Source organism: Myotis lucifugus, unplaced genomic scaffold, assembly GCF_000147115.1.
Source record: "Myotis lucifugus unplaced genomic scaffold, Myoluc2.0 scaffold_476, whole genome shotgun sequence".
NCBI classification, from domain to species: Eukaryota; Metazoa; Chordata; class Mammalia; order Chiroptera; family Vespertilionidae; genus Myotis; species Myotis lucifugus.
The window spans coordinates 583,335-604,824 of record NW_005871524.1 but is presented as its reverse complement, the minus strand read 5'-3'; the positions used below and the strand labels follow the sequence as shown (position 1 = coordinate 604,824).

At 36.3% G+C, this 21,490-nt stretch overlaps 2 pseudogenes; both read left to right on the top strand.

The window, feature by feature from the left end:
• Nucleotides 1–13,064: 13,064 nt before the first annotated feature.
• LOC102438158 lies at nucleotides 13,065–13,937 on the top strand (annotated as a pseudogene).
• Nucleotides 13,938–20,415: 6,478 nt separating this feature from the next.
• LOC102439071 lies at nucleotides 20,416–21,279 on the top strand (annotated as a pseudogene).
• The last annotated feature ends 211 nt before the right edge of the window (nucleotides 21,280–21,490 follow it).

Here is a 21,490-nt window from a genome sequence, read left to right as displayed (position 1 = left end):
TATATTTTTTATTAAAAATTAAATTTCTGGAAAAGAGATGGGATATTTTTGTTATAGAGTTCTTATTGGGTGAGTTTTGACAGCTAGTATCTTAAAGATTTTATCTACTCTATCTTGTTGAATTTATTGGCATGAAATTATTCATGGAATTCTCTCATTATACATTTAACATTTGGAGAATTCTTAGTAATACTGTTAATTTATCTCTTCTTTCTCCTGATCATTCAGACTAAAGATTTATTAGTTCTATTGATCTATACAAAGGTCAAATAATGAGCTTTTCATTTAATTTATCTTCTATCATTCTGTTTTTTATTTCATTGATTTCCACAGCAATTTTTGTAATTTCCTCCCCCCCCCTTTTTCTTTTTACTTTGTGTTTAATTTACTCTGCTTTTATCTAAGGTCTTAAGGTGAAGATGTGGTCATTGCTTGATACATTTTTGGTCAATATGGACTTTTAGTTCTATAAATTTTCCTTTAACTACTGGTTTAGGTGATACCCATGATTTTTGAGATTTTTTTTGCTTTCATTCAGTTGAAATATGACTTATTTGTGTGATATCTACTTTGATCAGTTTTTTTAGAAGTTGACTACTTATTTTTCAAATATTTGTGGGTTTTCCAGAGCTCTTTTTCTTTGTTCTTGATTTATAATTACTGTACTTATGACTTGACGTTTACATATTTCAAGAATAGTATTACATCCAATATATGATCTGTATTTGTTGTTCAAATTTTCTGTCCTTAGTTTCTGTTTGCTTTTTATCAATTATTGAGAAATGGGTGCTGCAATCGCAGAGTGTAATTATAAACGTGTTTATTTTTAGTTTTATTGTTGTGAAAGATACTGCTTTATGTATTTTGAAACTCTCTTATAAAAGGTATAAACATTTATAATTGCTATATTTTCTTGAATGATTAACCCTTTTATCATTATGAAATGATCTCTTTATACTTTTTGATACTATCAGCTCTAAATATACTTTGTCTAATATTAATATAGCCACTCCAACATTTCTTTCTTTTGTGTTAACATAATATGTTTTTCAATCCCTTTACTTAATCCATCTGTGTGTTATATAAAGCATATCTTATAGGTAGCAGAGAGATGGTTCTTTCTTTTTATTAAATCTTAATAATATCTGCCTATTAATTATATTAATTATAATATTCATTAATGTAATTGTAAATTATTCATAGTTGTGATTAGTTTTATATCTATCATCTTAGTATCTTGCCAGGTATAGAATTCTAAGATAGAAGGTTTCCCTCCTCAGAGTTTAAACATATTCTCCTACAGTGTTTCCACTTACATTGCTCACTTGAGTGATGTGCCATTGTTCTTATATTTGTTTCTCTATTGATTTGTCATTTACTCTGGCTACTTTTGACATATTTCTCTATCATTTGTTATAAGTAATTTAATAATGATGTGCTTTGCATTAGTTTTCTTCATATTTTGGTGCTTGAAGTTTCTTAAAGTTCTTAGATATGTGGAGAATGAGAATATGTCACCCCCAAATACACCATTTCAGTATAAGGAATAATTTGAGCTGAAGGCAACTGATAATTTACAGATGCAGAAAGAAGCCTTCCCAGAACTTCCCTTATCTGAACAAAGCAGAAATTTCTGGGAAATGAAGACTGGTGTAAATGCCCTCTCCCAGAAGTTTTATGGCCATGAAGAACATGAAATAAGGCCTAAAGTAAGGCACTAAATAAGGCCTGCAACAAACTATAATAAAATAAACTTTATCTTCCATTACTTTTCTCTATTTATCTACCTACCAAGTGTTTGCTGCCTCTAGAAACCTAAACTCCTTTTCCTTTTCCTTTGTCTTGACACTTCTCTAATAATTTATCATTCACGTTGTTATACAAGCCTAAGTACTAACCACTGTTTTGAGTTACTCATCACTAAGTTTCTCCCACATGTGTGCACACTGCACAAATTAATAAACCTTTCTTTTTATTTGTTAATATGTCTTTATTAATTTTAATTTCTATCTAGGGCATCAGCTGGAGAGCCTAGGAGGCACTGAAGAAGGGATTTTTTCCCCTGCTGTATATAACTTTTGAGCAATTTTGGTGATTATTTCTGTCCCCTCAGCTTCAGGAATTTCTCGAGCTCTATGTTTGATTGCATGATGTTGGCTTATAGCTCACTGATGCTCTATGCATTTAAAAAAATAGTTTGTATGCATGTGCCTTTTATTCAAGATAATACTTATTGTTATGTCTTGGAGTTCCACTAATGTTTTCTGCGATGTCAAACAGGCCATTAAGCCAACCCATATAGTTTTCATCTTACATACTGTAGTTTTCATGTCTAGGTGTTTTATTTATACATTTTATATCTTCCCTGCTTCTACTTAACTACTTGCAAAGTACAGTTTTAATAACTTCAAAGGTCTTTCTCTGATAAGTCTAACATCTGAATTAATTCTGAACTAGTATCAATTTTAATTATCTTCTCATTTGGATTTGTACTTTTTTTTACTTCTTTCTAGGCCATGTAACATTTGATTAGATGCCAGATTTTGTGAATCTTAAATTATTGTGTTTTACTGTAGAAGAATATAAATGTCCTTGAGATCTGTCTGCGGCATTTAAGTAATGTAAAATAAGTTTGATTCTTTCAAACCTATTAAGTGCTTAGTTAGGTCTATACCACGGTCTATACCAGGGCTCTGTCGAGGGCCAACTATCTCCACTACTGAAGCAGGACCTTCCTTATACCATTCAAAATGCCCATGAGCCATGGGATTCTCTAATCTGGGCATTGGGAATAGGCATTACCCCTGTCCTCTGTTGTCACCCTTAATTCTTTCAGATGGTTCTTTCCCAAATTCTTGCGGTGCATATATTTGCTTATCAGTACTACACTTAACGCACAAATGGAATATTCTGCAGAGTCCCAGATACCTGTCTTTGTGCTGTTCTCTCCTCTCTGGTGTTCTTCACTGTTATGCTGGTCACCTTGCTCTCACCACACAATCAGCCTCTTCTCCTCAAAGCAGGAATCTGTCTAGCTCCGCCCTCCCGGCAATTAGCCAGGAAATTATCTCAAAGAAATGTGGTTTATCCCTATGGAGTGGGCCTAAGCCGGATAGAGGATATCCCCTGAGGGGTGCTGGACTATGAGAGGGTGCAGGCTGGGCTGAAGGGCCCCATTCTCCCCCAATGCATGAATGTCGTGCACCAGGCCTCTAGTATCCTTAATTCTGAAGACCCCAGATATTTTTCTTCACCCTATGGCACTATATTTTACTATGCTTTATTATGCAAAAATTAGGATTATGTGGAATTTAAGTCTGTTAGATAGAAAGTCATCTACTTTGAGTTTTAGTAAAGGGGTTGTTTAACTCTCAGATTAAATAACTTAAAAATTTTTATAATAGGTGTTTCTCATGACCATACTAAATTGACTACACTTTCCCCTAGAAAATTATTCAAAGAGCACTCTTACTACTTTGTCTATCAAAAATTCTGCAATTTGACAAATTCTAAATACCATTCCTTAATTTCTTCATTTATGTTTAGTTCATTTAATTATTTTTCTCTCTCAACAAATATTTTGTATTGCTTGCTATGTGTCAATCACTATTCTAGAGTCTTTGTTTTCAGAGATGAACCAAGTAATTTAGACTCTATCTTTGTGACACAGGCTAATGATATTTATCTCAAATTCATAAATTTTATGAAAATATTCTGTGACAAATTCTGACCTATAGTATATGCATTGACAGCACATCATCGCTCAAAGACAAAGTGTGTCAAAATCATTTCTCTATTAAGTGCCCTGAACAATGCATGTAGTATCTGCTGAATTACATTTAGATAATAGACTGCAGTTTCTAGATTTGTGGATTCCCTGGAAACAAAGGATTTTCTGAATATAATTTAACACACACACACATGCGCGCGCACACACACACACACACACACACACACTGTCCTCATCCAAGAAAATACACTTAGATCATTGGAAGTGATTTTCCCAATATGAATGAGGAAATATGTATTTGATAATAATGTTACAATTTATTACTTACGCATAAGGAGGACAGAATTTGAAAAGCAAAATGTGTTATGATTAAGATTTCTTTACAAGGAAATGAGGAAGTTCAGTATTAGAAAATGCAAGAAAACTGAATATTGAAATTTCACACTTACAATCCTATACTTAACACAAATGTCAATGTCAGACTATACACAAATGGTATCTCAATCAAACATTTTATGTATTTTTCCATAATTAAACAATAGCTAGGCTAAAAATATATATTAAAATCCTCAGAACCTACAAAATCATGTTTTAAAATGACTTAATTTCAGTTGTATTGCAGATGATCTACCATTTTTCATAACTGTTTTCACTATAATTTCCTTCTTCTAATGACTGTATAATTAAACCATAATGGGAAATGTAAGCTTATGTATATTCATAGAGAATTTGTTATAACAAACAAGTCATAATTAACTAAAAACCCCAAATACATTTTAATTTATATAAAGGTTTATTCCATACAACTCATTTTTGCTTTTCAAAAAGAAGGGCAAAGTAATAAATACTAACTTCTTGATCTAATGGGCCACATAATTGAAATCTTTTTCTGTTGTTTTTAGTGTAAAGTTATTGAGATGTGCAATAATTTAGTTAATATAATTAAATTAATATAATTGCTTCTTAGTATTACTGTGCTTGTTAGAATTAACAGTGTAGAGAAAATTATCACATGCGGGGAAAACAAATTTTGTTTTAGTTTTTTAATAAAAAAAATATGGTGCTTACATGTAAGTGTATATACAAGTTTTATACTTGGTATAATAGAATTTAGATATTAAAAGCTAAAACATTTTCCTATCACCTGACAATTTGTTAGCCACTATCATTTGCAATTAACATTAGTTTCCTTTGTAACCACAAAGTGACCATGATATGCATAATTGATATTCAGTCTATATAATGGAACAAATCCTATATAATAAAAGCCTAATATGCTAAGTTTCCTGTCCTCTGGTCAGCCGTTCAACCAATCAAAGCATAATATGCTAATCATATGCTAAGCCACTTAACCACTCGCTATGACATGCACTGACCACCAGGGGGCAGACAGTCAACTGGTCAACCAGTTGCTATGAGTCAGTCGCTATGACTCACACTGACCACCAGGGGGCAGATGCTCAATGCAGGACCTGCCCCCTGGTGGTCAGTTCACTCCCACAGAGGGAGTGCAGCTCAGCCAGAAGCTGGGCTCACAGAAGCAGGCTTAAGCCATCAGTCGGATATCCCCCGAGGGCTCCTGGACTGTGAGAGGGCACAGGTTGGGTTGAGGGACAACCTCCCCTCCAGTGCACAAATTTTGTGCACCAGGCCTCTAGTAAATAAATAATTGGATTACCTAATCAATTATTTGTATTGTGTATATACATATGCAACTACATTCATGCACCACTTAATGAAAGGTATAAGTTCTGTGAAACCCATTGTTATCCAATGTCATCATTGTGCAAACATTATAGAGTACATTAACAGAAACATAGCTGGTCTAGCCTACAGCACACCTGGGATATATGGTCTAGCACAGTCTTCTATGTGGTTTATCATTGACCAAAATGGCATTATGTAGTGTATGACCGCACTTTGTTATTTAAACCGATAACAAACATTTATAATTTAAACAATAAAAAATTTAAACAAAACCATGATGATATCATTTTCTTCCATTTTTTTCATAGAAATGAGATAAACACATTTCTTAAAACGATATGTCCATCTTACCAATTCATAAACTAGGGGCTATCAGTCACATTTCTCATAGCAGGGTATGAATGTACTGGAAATGCCATGATACGGGAAACAAGAAATTGTATACTCTAGCAGTTTTTGTGAGTCTCTAAACCTCAACAGTAATGCGAATCCGCAGTAGATGAAGTTATGTACAGGCAGTAAAACATGTGCATGCTCGCGCATGCACACACACACGCACACACACACACACAACCGTACTCTATGTGATGGTTTGAAACATTCCATGACTTTTCTCTTACTATAATTTTCTTATCTAATTTTGAATTTTGAACCATGTGTATTTTATACATTTTCAAAAACAAAATTAATCGATAGCATAATGAGAAAAGAAACACTGAAACTAAACCACATAGAAAAAACAGAATTAATCCAAAAATTTTTTCAATGCATAATATTTAACTTGATGTCCTCAATGAAACATATTCAAAAGGCAAAAAGTAGTATAAAGATGAACTGGGTATTAATTGACTTGTTTTGATAGTGCTACTAATATATTAATTCTGTAAGAATATGTGTGTGTTAAAAGACAGAAAAGAAGTAAACATAGAAACATTTCTTGATTTTCCTCTGCAAGAAATAAGTTGTGATTAAGAATAAGGGTGGTTGAGTATAGTGTTAGATGTAAACTACAGGTATCTGTTTAAATTTATAATAGCTTTACAAAGTTATTTTATAGCTCCGTTCACCCAACCGACATGGGGAAATGGTCTCCCCAGTTTGCAACTACTGCATTTAGTTCTCATATCTTTATTGCTAAATACCAATGCCCAGTAAAAAGATCTCAAGTAATGACATATATGGGTCAGAGAAAGTAATAGGAAAGCCTAACATAGTTTGTTGTGTCAAAAAGTAAGAAGGGGCCCAAACACTATGTGACTTGCTAAAAGAACACAGCAGCCAACTCAAAATATTTTCCATCCTTCCAGTTCAAAAGAGCAAATTTGGGGACAATTTAAACATTAAAAATAATAATTGTAATAGATTTTAATACCCATAACCAAAATAAATTTCTGTATCCATAGCAACATGATAACAAAAGGAAGGGGAGTTAATTATAGAAGATTGTCTATAGAGGAATGTCTGTAGAAGAATGTCAGTCAGTGTTTGGGGAAGAAATTACAGAATTCAAAATTTGCAATTGTATCCCCACCAAATGCAAGGCTTTATTCAGGCAGAGAATATCAATGGGTGCAGAAAGCACTTAAGAAACATTGTTGGAAAATAGGATAAACATTGATCCTAAACATTAGCTCCCAGATCATATATTAATTAATGGGGAAAAGTTCACCTTCTAATGGAGAAATCAAGAGGAACCACCAACCAAGTACTCAAGCTGAGCATCACCAATAACAGAATAATGGGACGTTAGTGCTTCCAGAGGTAATGCAGTGGGACACATGCAGCAGCATCCCTAACTAAAGTGCAGTTAACATCAACTTTCCATTTAAATCTGTTTATTAGGAAGCCGTTAGAAAAATACGGAACGTGAGATATTTTACAATGCAAGTGAAATAAACGATATAAAATGTCAATGCCATAAGTGACAAAAATTAGATGACTATTGAAGAGTAAATAAGATTATGTATATACTAGAAGCCCGTTGCAGGAAAATTCCTGCAAGAATAGGGCTTCCAGCGGCTAGAGCAAAGCAGAGAAGGGAGCGAAACCTGCCGAGGCGGGCTTCGCTCCCGCTCCCAGCCGCTGCGGCTGGGTTTCCCCTCCTGCCTCCTGCTTCCGCAGCCTTGGCTCCATTCCTGTCTGTGCCGCCTCTACTTTGCTCCCTTCTGTAGCACTTCGCTTCCACGTTATCTTCAGTTTTCCCTCCCAGCCCGTATATGCAAATTAACCGCCATCTTGTTTGGGGTAATTTGCATATAGCTGCTCAGATATTGATGTGTAAGGTAATTAATAAATATGATATCTTGCTGAATTTGAAAGATTATTAAATATGAGCTATTATAAAATATACTTACAAAGAGTATTTAATAAATTTGCCTAAGTAACATATACTTTTGATTTTTATTTTTTAAAAGTAAACAAAGTGATAGTATCTAGAATAGTTCTAAAATGTTTAAACATGTTAGAACTCTGTAGTGACAACCAGAGAGGGCAGATTTCTGCATTCTTGGTAAATGTATTATCTATGTGAGTGCTAATTATTGTTTTCCACTTTGATTGAGAAATAGCTCACATACAGCAGCGTATAAGTTTAAGACATACAGCATGATGGTTTGATTCACATTGGACTTAACTTTAATAGAATGCCTTAACTTTATACTTTCACTTCTCCTCCACCTCATATTTTAGGTTAATATTGCCACAATTTACATATTTTGTGTTGTATATATAGCAACAGGTTATGTTGGTTATGGTTATTTTTAGTACATCCATTTTTTAAACTTTTAAACTAGAATTGTAAGTGAATTATGCTCTACAATTACCAAATTACAGAATCTAAATTTGTCTGTATACTTACCATTACCTGTGAGAATTACAGTACATTTTTATGTTGTTATGCTAATTAATGTCCTTTTACTTCCTCTTAAAGAACTCCCTTGAACAATTCTTGTAAGGTATAATTATTTTCAGTCTTCCTGTCACTGATTATTAAATGAATTATTTTTTATAGTAGAAAGTGTGATCAGTACTAAAAACATTAATAACAAAATTATATGCAACCAGCATACAATTTTGATATTCATACACATATAATCATAAAAACATGTATCAAAATGGGCAGAGACAGTAATGGTACTCTGAGAATTCTCACCTCACATTCCCCACTATTAACACAGTCAGCTCTATAAATAGTATGGACTTGTACTTTACACATCAGTTTTGTTCATTGTTCCCAAGTTTTCAGGTAATGGATTATGGCAACTGAACTAAGTGCACAAAACACCGTGGAAAAGAAAAACGAAAAGTCAGAAGGACAAATAGATTGTTTCCATTTAACTTGCTTTCCAACTAAAAGTAGTGCCACGCTCTCCGAGAGGTGATAGATCATTCTTAGGCTCTACAGTCAGAAAGGAAGAGCAATAATCTTGTCTCTCAGTCTTATCCTCTGGGTCACCTGGAGCAGATTTTTCTGCTTTCTACTCCGCTTTCTCATTAATAACATTGTGATAGCAGTTTGACTGTCGCCCAGTGTGGGAGAAGAAATAAATGGCATAAAACAGAAATGCATAGCCATGTGATTTACTCTTAATATATGTTAGAATTTCGCAATGGCCATTGTATAGAGGAAATAAATTATCAAGTTAACGATGTAAACCTTTCCTGCTTGCCTGCCAACTGGTTTTCTGGGTAATAACAGGAGGCTCCTAGTTTCCTCCTTCTAGGCTTTTGTGTATCTATTGGCACAATTCCTAGAAGCTTAAAACAAAGTAGGAAAATCCCTGAAGATAGATTGTATGTTGTTTTAGTCTTGTGCATTTTGGGACCCATATTTTTCTTCAAAATCAAGTATGAAATGCAATTTAAAGAACTGCTCTCTGGCCTCTGATATCGATACTGTTTGTGGGCCTTTTATCCATTTTTCCCAAAGAGAGCTCTAACATAAATAAGCAGATTTCCTGTGAATGTGGTATTTTAGGAATGGTAATATCTACTGAAGATAAACTGTAGGAGGGAGATCAAAGATCACTGGGCATCCCTGACTTCTCACAATCCTCTTAACGTAAGTGGTTATCTCTTCTTTGAAAGAACAAATGAGCCACGAGTTGACTGCTGGGTGGATGATTGCCCTCAAAAGAGAGTTTTGAAAATCCACCAGCTCACATTACACAATAAATATTGCCCTTAACACAGTAATTATGTGTGAGCTGAACTTTTCACATTTAATCCAGTTATTTGTCTTTATGCTGTTGGAGCTTCATGGAGGCAAGCACTGTTGCCAACCCAGTGTGGCAATCAGTTTAAGACCCTGCAGGGCATTCTTTATGTGTCTGCTGATAAGCTGAGAACAGGAGGTATTCTGACACAGAGAAGAATCAACTGCAATGATTTTGTCCAGAATTAATTAAAAATCATATTAAACTGGCCAGTGTGCCCCAGTGATTGAGAATTGACCTATGAACCAGGAGGTCATGGTTCCATGCCTGGGTTCACGGTTCCATGCCTGGGTTGTGGGCTCAATCTCCAGTAGGGGGTGTGCATCATCATTGATGTTTTCATCTCTCTCTCCCTCTTCCTACCTCTCTGAAGTCAACAAAAATATTTTAATTGTACACATTAAGAAGTTAAAACATATTCAGCATCATTTATAACTAAAAAAATAAAATGGAACACAAGCAACTATCCAAATGGGTATAATAAGCAGACTCCTTAGACCAATATACTTCAAATAATTTGATCTTTATATCTTCATGAACATTAGCTTTCAAATATGTAATATCTTGGGTCCAATTACACTTAAGACACAATATAAATAGTTATGTTTCATATTATTAAGTATAATTGAAACATAGTATAAAATCTGTGTTGGATTTCAAGCAATGGCCAGTCAATGAGAGGTTGTAAACTTGTAAAGTATTATAGAAAGCTAAGGTTTTGTAATCTCTAAAACCCTTCTGTGGACACATAAAACATATATTATTCTATATGTTCTTTATACTCCACACTCACTGTCATTTTTTAAAAATCTGTGATTATTTGAGTTTTCTGATATATTTTAGATTATGAAATTATTTGCAGATAACATTTAAACATAGTATAAAACTGAACCAGATTGCAGAGGCTGAGGGAGGATGTGTTTAGCCATCTGTAACTTACGATAAGACAAACTCAATAAGTAAATGCTCTTTGAAAAATATCAGCCTAGCTTCCTTCAAGTAACAATGTTACTAGTTGGTTAGAACACTATTTTTCTCTGTTTAAACAAACAAACAAACAAACAAACAAACAAACAAATGTACTTCTTTCCCTCACAGACTTGGATATTTTAGCATAGGACATGATAGATTTCAATGGCAAGAAAGCAGAACCACAGGAATGCGTGCCTGCCCTTGATTGATAGCTCTTTGATATTTCTTCTGAGACACAGAAGACAAGAGAAAAGCAGTTTATAACCCCAACAGGCCCCAGTTCAAGTGTGTATGGGCCATGAACTTAGAATATTTTTGTGCCTAATTAAAAATACTAAAAGCTCTTTTATGCTTAATGAAAGAGAGAATGAATGACTGAAATTGTAGAATGTCAATATTCATTGAGATGTTCTACATAAAATTTTTCATCAATTAACACTGCATGTTCTAGGAAACAAGAAGCAAAAAAGATTTTAAAAGATACCATACATACCACCCATATTTTGGGAACTTATATTACACTAGAGGCCCGGTGTACAAAATTTGTGAACTCAGGGGGGGTCCCCCAGCCTGGTCTGTGCCCTCTCACAGTGCGGAAGCCCCGTGATCGATCGCCCCAAAGAGGTAGGCCCCACTCACTCACCCGGGGCTCCTCGATGGATTGTCCCAAATCGGTAGGCCAGAGCCACGTCCCGCCTCTGTGCCAAGAACCCCCAAGCCTCATCACACAGAGCCACGGGACCTACCTCTGAGCCACGCACACAGCGTCAAGCCCCTGCCCACCCATGTGTGCATCCAGTCCCGCCTATCCCTGTGTGCCCACTGCACACGCAGCTTCCTGGTGATCCCTCGTTGCAGTGTGAGAGCATCATGGTGTGAGGGCATGACAACCACATAGGCTTTTATTAATAGGATTTGTTAAACTATATCAAATCCCAGTAAAATGCAAATTCCACAGAGACAGTGATTTCTGTCTAATTTGTTGACTGTTGTTTTCTAAGCACCTAGATCAGTGCCACAACAATAAATAATTGTTAAACAAATGGGTAAATATACAGAAAAAGGCAGTACACGAGTACACAGAACTACTATAATGTTTCTGTGGAAGCAATCATCAGTGTGGCCTACAAGAACTGGGAAAGAGCCGTGAAAAAATGAGTTCTGAATGGGATTTTAACCTGTAGATAAAGGGGAAGATTCCTTCAGAGTCAATAGTTGAAGTCCATAAAAAATGCAATGAACAGTGACAAAATCATACCTATGAAGTGAAGTGTTCTTTAGAAGGTAAGTAGAAAATACATTTTAAAGGAAAGGTGAAGTGGCACAAAAATATTCTTTAGTATACTTTAAATTTTTGGCCACCAGGAGCTACTGGAAACTGGAATAGCACAGGGCCAAGACAACAGGAAATGGAGAGATCAGATGTCCTGGTGCTGACTCGCTAACTGATTCTCAACCCCTGGTGCAAGCTGGCTTTCTGTTGGCTAGGATCCATGGATGTGAGTAACAGGAAGTTACATCACTCTCTCTCCATGCTGGATGTGGAGAAGAGATGTGCGTTTGGATATCATGTCTAAAATTCTACATCAATTGGTTTGAGAAGCTTCAGAAATCACTGTAATTCTCAATTAACCAAGGGTGTCACACTTGCTAATTCCGGAACCAGGCAAATAGCAAGTTGAAGTGGTGGCAGTTAATTGTTATTGATTGGTGTGTAACAGCATTAGTGAATTCCAGAGGGTCTGGCCATTAGTGAGGTGTAAAATGGTCCAGCAATATCTTCAATGGGTTTTAAATAAAAAAAGAATAAAAACACACAGGAACACAATGAGATTTAAAATACTTGGGAGAATTGAAGCTCTTCCCTTGATTAGGTTTAACTACCTCTAGAGAAAGAAGATGAAAGAATCCCCATATGTTGGGAACACAGTAAAGCTAGAAAAGGTTCAAATCTTTCACAATCAGAGCCATTGCTTCTCAATAGAACGTTCTGTGATGACAGAAATCATCTTTGCCTGGCTGGCATGGCTCAGTGGTTGAGCGTTGACCTATGAAGTAGGAAGTCAAGGTTCAATTTCTGGTCAGGGCACATGTTCAGGTTGTGGGCTTGATCCCCAGTGTGGGGTGCATGAGGTAACTGATCAATGATTCTCTCTCAAAGTTGATGTTTTTATCTCTTTCTCTTTCTCTCTGAAATCAATAAATTATACTAAAAAAGAAAATAAATCATCTTTGTGCTGTTGTATGTGGTATCCACTGGACACATGTGACCTATTCAGTACTTGAAATGTAGTTAATGTAACAGAACTAAGTTTTATATTTTATTTAGGTTGAATTGATTTGAATTTAAATAGTGTAGTTGGGCCCTGGTGCAATCCCGTCCACAGAAGCCATTTATCTCCATCTGCCTTCTCTCTCACCTAAGTGCGTGCTACCGCCCCATGGAAGAATCTATGGACATGAACATGAGCCCTCTGAGGTCCCAGAGCTACCTTTTCAGTTGTGAACTAAAGGCCGACAAAGATTATCACTTTAAGGTGGATAATGATGAAAATCAGCACCAATTAGGGGCTGGAGCAAAGGAAGAACTGCACATTGTCGAAGCAGAGGCAATGAATTACGAAGGCAGTCCAATTAAAGCAACACTGGCAACTGTGAAAATGTCTGTACAGCCAACGGTTTCCCTTGGTGGCTTTGAAATAACACCACTTGTGGTCTTATGCTTGAAGTGTGGTTCAGGGCCTGTGCATATTAGTGGACAGCACTTAGTAGCTGTGGAGGAAAATGCAGTCATAAGATGACGAGGAGGAGGATGTGAAACTCCTAAGTATGTCTGGAAAGCGGTCAGCCCCTGGAGGTGTTAGCAAGGTTCCGCAGAAAAAGGTAAAACGTGCTTCTGATGAAGATGATGAGGATGAGGAGGGGGAAGAGGAGGAGGAGGAGGAGGATGAAGAAGAAGATGATGATGATGAAGATGATGATGATGATTTTGATGAGGAGGAAGCAGTAGAAAAAGCTCCAGTAAAGAAATCCATACGAGATACTCCAGCCAAAAATACACAAAAATCAAATCAGAATGGAAAAGACTCAAAACCATCAGCACCAAGATCAAAAGGTCAAGAATCCTTCAAAAAACAGGAAAAAACTCCTAAAACACCGAAAGGACCTAGTTCTGTAGAAGACATTAAAGCAAAAATGCAAGCAAGTATAGAAAAGGCACATTGAACAATCCTCGGCACTACCGGTAAATTAAGCCCAAAGATGGGGAAAGAGGAAAAGGAGAGACAAATGTAGTCCCTACTGAGTATCATCAACAATCCAGACTGAAGTCTCTATTTAATCTCAATGCCCTTTCCCGGTTTATCACTCACCCATGCCCCCTTCCAGGCTGGAAGCAATCTCACTCAGTCTCCTAATGCACCTTTCTTTTGCTGTGATTCAGGGAACTTTTCTTGACTTGTTCATTTATCTCGCCTCTTTGACCATGTTTTAAACACCTTTCTATCTCCCTAGGTGCTCAATAAATATTTGAATGAATGAAAAAATAAATAATTAAATGCTGGAGTTGGTAGCAGCTATCATTTTGGATAGCACAAATCTGAAAAAAAAAAAAAAAAGAGGAGCTAAACTTTGGACATTTTGACACATTTGGCTGTATCTGTCAGGAAAGGCAAGGTAATGCTAAAAAAAATAATCACAATACTTTAAAAAAGTCCATAATCCCACAGGTTTATGACAACACAGATACATATTTCTTGTTCACACTGAATTTTTGCATCAGTTTCAAGCTAGGACCCAGGCCACAGAGTAAACTCTGTCTGTACTGGTAACATTGTCTGTTATCCATATAGAGTAAAAAGGAAAGGAAGGTTGCATAATTATGCATTTTTCTGGTTCTTAAGACTTCTGATAATTACTGATACTCATTACTTCTGCTTGTAGACAGGTAGATGATAGATGATAGATAGATTAGATAGATGATAGATAGATAGATAGATAGATAGATAGATAGATAAATAGATAGATGATAGATAGATAACAGATAGATAGATGATAAATATATAGATAGATGATAGATAAACAAGTGATAGATAATAGATCAATCTCATATCATACTTACATACATCATCCCCTAGTCAAGCACATGGCCATTGTTGAGTCCCACAGAGCAGGAATGTATCACATCCCTCAGGTGCCAAAGAATACGAGTGAACAGCAATGCAGTCCATTTCCATGGCCTAAAAAGGCATAGAATGAGATATTTTTGTTGATTTAATAAGTGAGTGTTTGCTATAAAGTTCTGTGTGTCCTGCCTAGAGTATGCTGTTGTGAACCTATCTACTGTAAGTACAGATATAGCAATGTAATATATCATATTGCGGTCTTCCCAATACCACTTCTTTTCCAGTTCTTCTCATGACCACTTCCCTTTCATTCTTCATGTCTTAGTCTAAATATTACCCTCTCAGAGAGGAGTCCCCAATGCTCTAGTTTAAATTAGTGGAACTTGACACTTTTTTGTACATGAGTGGGGAAAATATTAGGTTTACAGTTGTGACACAAAACACAGCTTATTCTTGTATTATTATTTATTAATTATTATATTACTAGAGGACTGGTGTATGGATTCGTGCATTGGTGGGGTCCTTCAGCCTGGCCTGCACCCTCTCACAATCCGGGGCCCCTTGGGGATGTTGGACTGCTGGGTTCGGCCTGATCCCCACAGGCCAGGCGCCTATTTGGGATTGGGCCGAAACCGGCAGTCTGACATTCCCCTAGGGATGTAGTAGTGTGTGAAGTGGCAGCCGGCTGGGGAGGACCCTGAGCTCCCTCTCATCCAAGCCCTGCTCCAGCCACGGCCGCTGCTGGATAGCACTGCTACAGAGGTGGGAGAAGCTCATACTGCAGCAGCTGTGCTCTCCAGCTATGAGCCGGGTGTCTGGTGCTTGTTGGTCAGTCAGTCAGTGGAGTGGTGCTGGGAGTGCACTGATCACCAGGGGACCACCAGGGGGCCACTCCTGAGTTGAGTGTCTGCCCCCTGTTGGTCAGTGCAAATCATAGCGACAGGTCAAACAGTCGACCCGTCAACGGTCGCTTAGGGTTTTATATAGATATATTTTTCATACAAATAACTGTAAACCTCCTTTTGCCCATTCCTGTATATTACAGGTGATCATCTAATAACCAGATGAGATTAGAAAAAGATATAGTGCGTAGCATTGTAATTGAGGACTTTCTATTAAATGCATCAAATCCTACAATGTATCAAATCCTACAAAAACAGAAGGTGTAAAGAGACTGTTTTTTTATCTAATTTGTTAATTCATATTTTTAAGTATTTAGATCAGTGCCAGAAACACAGCAGCCCTTTAGTAAATCATCGTTGAATAAATTCATATGATATAAATGAAAAACTGCATTGAACTACTATCATGTTTCTGGGAAGGTAATAAACAAATAGTCATGAAAAATCTTCAATCTGAATTATTTTTACCATGTAATGTAACATTCTCTAAAGGTTAAGGCATGAACGTTTAGGAATAGTTGGGGCGACATTATTATTTTTTTCTACCACAATGTTTTAAAGATCTGCTACTCTTACAAAGATATACTTTATCTGCATGAATTTGATTCTGACTTATCAACAAACTGGTTTGGCATCATATTAGGAATTGCTTTAAATGTTTTTAAGTAAATAATACCTATGTATGATAAGCCAGCTGGCTAAATATAAAAAAATAAAGGTTCTTTAGTATACTGCAAAGCAAATGCTTAAGGGAAATATACATTTGGACTTATTTTGAAGTTAGGTGATCTGTTTTGTGTGCATAAAAATATAACCTTAATTATCTGAAACTACGATATATTCTTTACTAAAAAAAATAAAAGGAAAGAAAGAGGTCAGTAGCCCTCCCCTGGAAGTTCTGTGGAAGCAGTACAAAGCAACTTCGCTCAACTGCCAAAACATAATGAAACATTGGTGATCGTCCAGAGCTAAGTCATTAGTTGATATTTTGTTTTTTCTCATGACCTTTGGGAAAGTAACTAATATCAGAAAGCCTGAGCAATCATGTAAGGCACATACACAAATGAACAAGGAAGATTGCAGTGCACCTGTACAATCTCTGGAAATTGGTTAGAGTCCCTGGGGCCAGATTGTTACTCGGCATCGACCGCATGTTCCGTTCTTAACACTGAGCTGAACTGAATCGTGTAGTTATTTTTATTGTTGCTTGTTCTCTGGTATGGGTGACGACTTACTATTCTACAGCAGGATTTGACTATGAAATAGTGCCCATGACTGGTCACACACAGGCAGTCAAGGAAGCCCTTGTACTTTCTGATTGCTACCGTGAAATCTTTTGAGCAGTGTGTGATTGAAATAAATAAATAAATACACAAACACAGCAACTCTGGCCTTGCTGAAAAGTGAGTAGAAAATAAAATTGAAAGCCAGTTGCTTCACCCTGCACATAGAATAAGTGCTCCCTTAGACTGGTCTGGGGCAGGGTACCGCTTTATCCATCACTGATGGTAGTTTCAATTTTCTTCATAGTTTGATTGCAAATACCAGAGACCCGTAAAAAGTTCCTCATCCTCAGGAGTCACTTATCATAACGGTTCTTAGTCCATGGTGGTTTCTGTTTGAATAGTAATCCCAATGTATTTGTTATCTGTCTTGTTTAGATAACATCACCAAATGTTACATAAACAAATAAGCTCCCTCCAAAATGCATTTGAAATGGCAAAAGGCATTTTAATATTATGTATATTTTTACTTCACCAGTAAAATGCTCACAAAACGCAGGCGTGCGCGTGCACACACACACACACACACACACACACACACACATACACAATTCTTTGATTTGTGATTAGAGCAGTGAGATCAAAGAAACCATTACATTCTTAAAGGCAGCTCATCTAATCTTCAGTCACAGACTTTGGTCTAAGAGATTTTCTGTCTTAGAAAGCCTAGATTAATACTTCTCATATTTATCTGCAATCTGTGCCTGCTGCATTTTAGGCCTTCATCCATCTCTGGCTCATTCATTGCACTAACTTACCAATGGCTTCCCTGCCTCTATTCTATTTCAACTAGGAACCAGTTTCCACATTGCCACTAGAGTTAGTGCCCTAAGAGATGCTGGATCACATCAATCCCTTTACATTCTCTAATGACTCCTAGTGCCTAGAGTCCATACTCCTCATTTCGGTAGGTAGTGAAATTTGAAGTCCAAGTTTACTTTAAATTTGAAATTGTATTTTCCTTTAACAGAGTGCCTACTTCTCTATTAATTCTGTACCCCTAATATAAACAGCTCCTATTCATAATTAGGTACTAATTAAATATCTCCTCCCTGTATTCTTTCACAGGTCATATAACTACTTTATGTGCACTTATAGAGCATTTTTTCATACTCCTGTCTAGTATTTATTTCAGTAACCTACAATAGACTTACATTCTTTCCCTCCTCCCTATATATTGATCTCTTAAATATAGTAACCATTTGCCTCACATATAATAGGCACATAATACTTGATACTGAGCAAAACACATAGTTATACTGGCCTTCTAAACAAACAAAACATGAACCAATCTGAAGGTTTAACACACAAACACACACATTCAATGTTGGGCATAAGCATTAAAATAACTAAAAAATACTCTGTATCTCTAATAAAATGTTTTAAAAGAATGTAAGTTCAATGAGCATAGAAATGTTTTACTCACTGATATATCACAAGCAGTTTGAAGGTACATGGTACATCATAGATGCTTTAAAATATGTGTAGAAGTAACATATTACTATCCATCACTATTTGGAAAGTCTGGTCTGCTAAAGTCAAATTAATCTTGTTAAATATATTAAAGATCTAAAATGGTAGTGAGATTATTAATCTGAAGGACAATATTTAGATTTTTATGCTAGGGAGTTGATGAAAGGTAGTTCAACACAAAAGTACAGAGATTGAAAATACTGATATCATATGGGGCAAAACCAGTTCATGCTCAAAAGTCACTGGGTAATGGATAATAGTACTGACAACTCCACACTAGCATGTGAAGTTAGCAGAGGTAGAATCATATCTAATAATATTCATTTACATTTATTAAAGAAGATGTTTGAAATCATCAATAACTCAATTATTGATAGGAAAAACTAGAGAAAAGTAGGAAGAAATTAACAATTGCCCCTTTGTGAATGCCCTTAATTTGAAGTGAAAAAAAAATTACTATAGATCCAAAAGAATCATGGGGAAGACGACTGGGAATATGTGGAAATAAAATCTCCATGGAAGTCTCTATGTGTGTTATGTGCATGTGTACACATGTTAATGTATGATGGGGGTGTGTCTGTATGTAGGGAGTATGTGTGTGTGTGGTATGTGTGAATTAGTATACTCTTGATGGAATAGGATAAATTTGACTGAATATAACAGAAAAATATATTTAATAGTTTAAAATAACAAAATGTGTTTAGCTGAAGAACAAACTACTTAATGTAAATGGCTCCAGGGTTTGTAATTGAATCTTCCTTGAAGACTCAGGTTTTTGTCATTGTTTTCTCTCTGCCTTTGGGTTGACCTCAGTTTAGGTGCCCTCATGTTCATGAGATACTAGACCTGTGTCATATATAGGTACTTTAATTGACAGAGGAATAAGATACAACAATGCTGTTCTTTCTTTCAGAATGAGGAAAATTTCCCCAAATTGCTGCAACAGTTTTCTTCGCATATCAGTAGATATAATTGCGTCACATACCCATGACCTGTGGAATGCCTGGGGGAGCTTAAACTTGGCAGGATTTACTCCTGAGCTGAGTATTGGTGCCACCCTCCCTCAGAGATGGACCCGTAATAAAACTATGGTTTTGAAACAAGAAAAAAATGAACAGCCAACAATGGTGTTACATCATTTTAGTTATATATTCTTTCTAGAGGCCCGATGCACAAAAATTCGTGCAAAAGTAGGCCTTCCTTCCCCCAGCTGCTGGCACCAGCTTCCCTCAGGCACTCAGGACCCGGGCTTCCCTCCAGCCTCCGGCAGGCATCTGGGATCCCGGCTTCACTTCAGCCCCAGCTTTGTCCGGAAGGATGTCCAGAATGACGCTCAGAAGGATGTCCAGTCTAACTAGCATATTACCCTTTTATTATTATAGATAAATTGGTCTTTATATTCCTGATATTTTCCATATGGATACAGAAATTTTAATTTTCCATAGCACATGTTAATGTCAGTTTTAAAATATGAACAACCAGTTCAATCAGCAATACAGTGCAATACTAATTGGCATTACAGGTATATATTTAGAGCTATTTTCAGATTTACATCTGTTTGTCATCCAAAACTTCACTCTATCAAATAAGCAAATTGGATAGTTTATCATGAAAAGGAGCAATTTTTTTATCTTAAGCAGCCAACAAAAACAACAGATTTGCAGATGTTTCTACTAAAATACCATAAATGCACTCCTGAAAATCTTATGTTCTACAAAATCCCACCCTAAAAATATAAGAGTTTATGGAGAAAATAAGGCTAGAAGCAAAAATAATCAAAACCTAGGCAACTTTGTAACTGTGGTGCCAACCGACACAATAATATTCTAAATAATATGATAGCACAGTTAAAAAGTAGTATTCCCAATAAATAAGTACTGCATTGGATATGTAGTTATTTGCCTTTTCAAGAAAGGAATGAGTGATAGCGTTAAGGACCATGTTACTTCCAAGCATCCTGCTCACGGGTACACCAGGGGTTGGAAAAACCACACTAAGCAAAGAACTTGCAGCGAGATTGGGACTGAAAAACGTTAATGTGGGTGATTTAGCTCGAGAAATCTGATCACCGGATATCATGGAGTCTGGCAAGATGGCTTCTCCCAAGAGCATGCAGAAAGATGCACAGATGATGACACAAATCCTGAAGGATGTGGGGATTACAGAATATGAGCCAAGAGTTATAAATCAGATGTTGCAGTTTGCCTTCCTATATATGACCTCAATTCTGGATGATGCAAAAATGTATTCAAGCCATGCTAAGAAAGCTACCATTGATGCAGAGGATGTGCGATTGGCAATCCAGTGTCGTGCTGACCAGTCTCTTACCTCTCCTCCTCCAAGAGATGTTTTATTAGATATTGAAAGGCAAAGAAGTCAAACCCCATTGCCATTGATCAAGCCATATTCAGGTCCTAGATTGCCACCTGATAGATATTGCTTGACTGCTCCAAGCTATAGACTTAAATCCTTACAAAAAAAGGCATCTACTTCTGTGGGAAGAAAAACAGTTCCACGGTTAAGTGTTGGTTCAGTTACTAGCAGACTAAGTACCCTCACACTTGGCACACCAACCCCACAAACTATGTCAGTTTCAACTAGAGTAGGGACTCCAATGTCCCTCACAGGGCAAAGGTTTACAGTACAGATGCCCACTTCACAGTCCCCAGCTGTAAAAAGCATCAATTTCTGCAACATCAGTTTAGAATGTTCTGATTAGTCCTTCATTAATTGAATCCAAAAATTATCACTAACATGGTGTCATCACAAAATGCTGCCAATGAATCAACAAATGCATTGGAAAGAAAACGTGAAGATGATGATGATGATGATGATGATGATGATGACGATGATGATGATGATTATAATTTGTAATTTAGCCTCGATGTATGTAACATGTATACTTGATCTTCAACACACTGTGCTGAGATTAAACATGCATGCCAGATGTTTTTAAGTTGGGTTTTAGAAAACTTAGTATTTAAGGAGGAAATATAGTTACCATAGTTTTTAATTGAGATGTTGTATTTTCTTTACTAAAAATCATATGGTTTTTCATCAGCCTTTAAGAAATAAAGTTGTCATT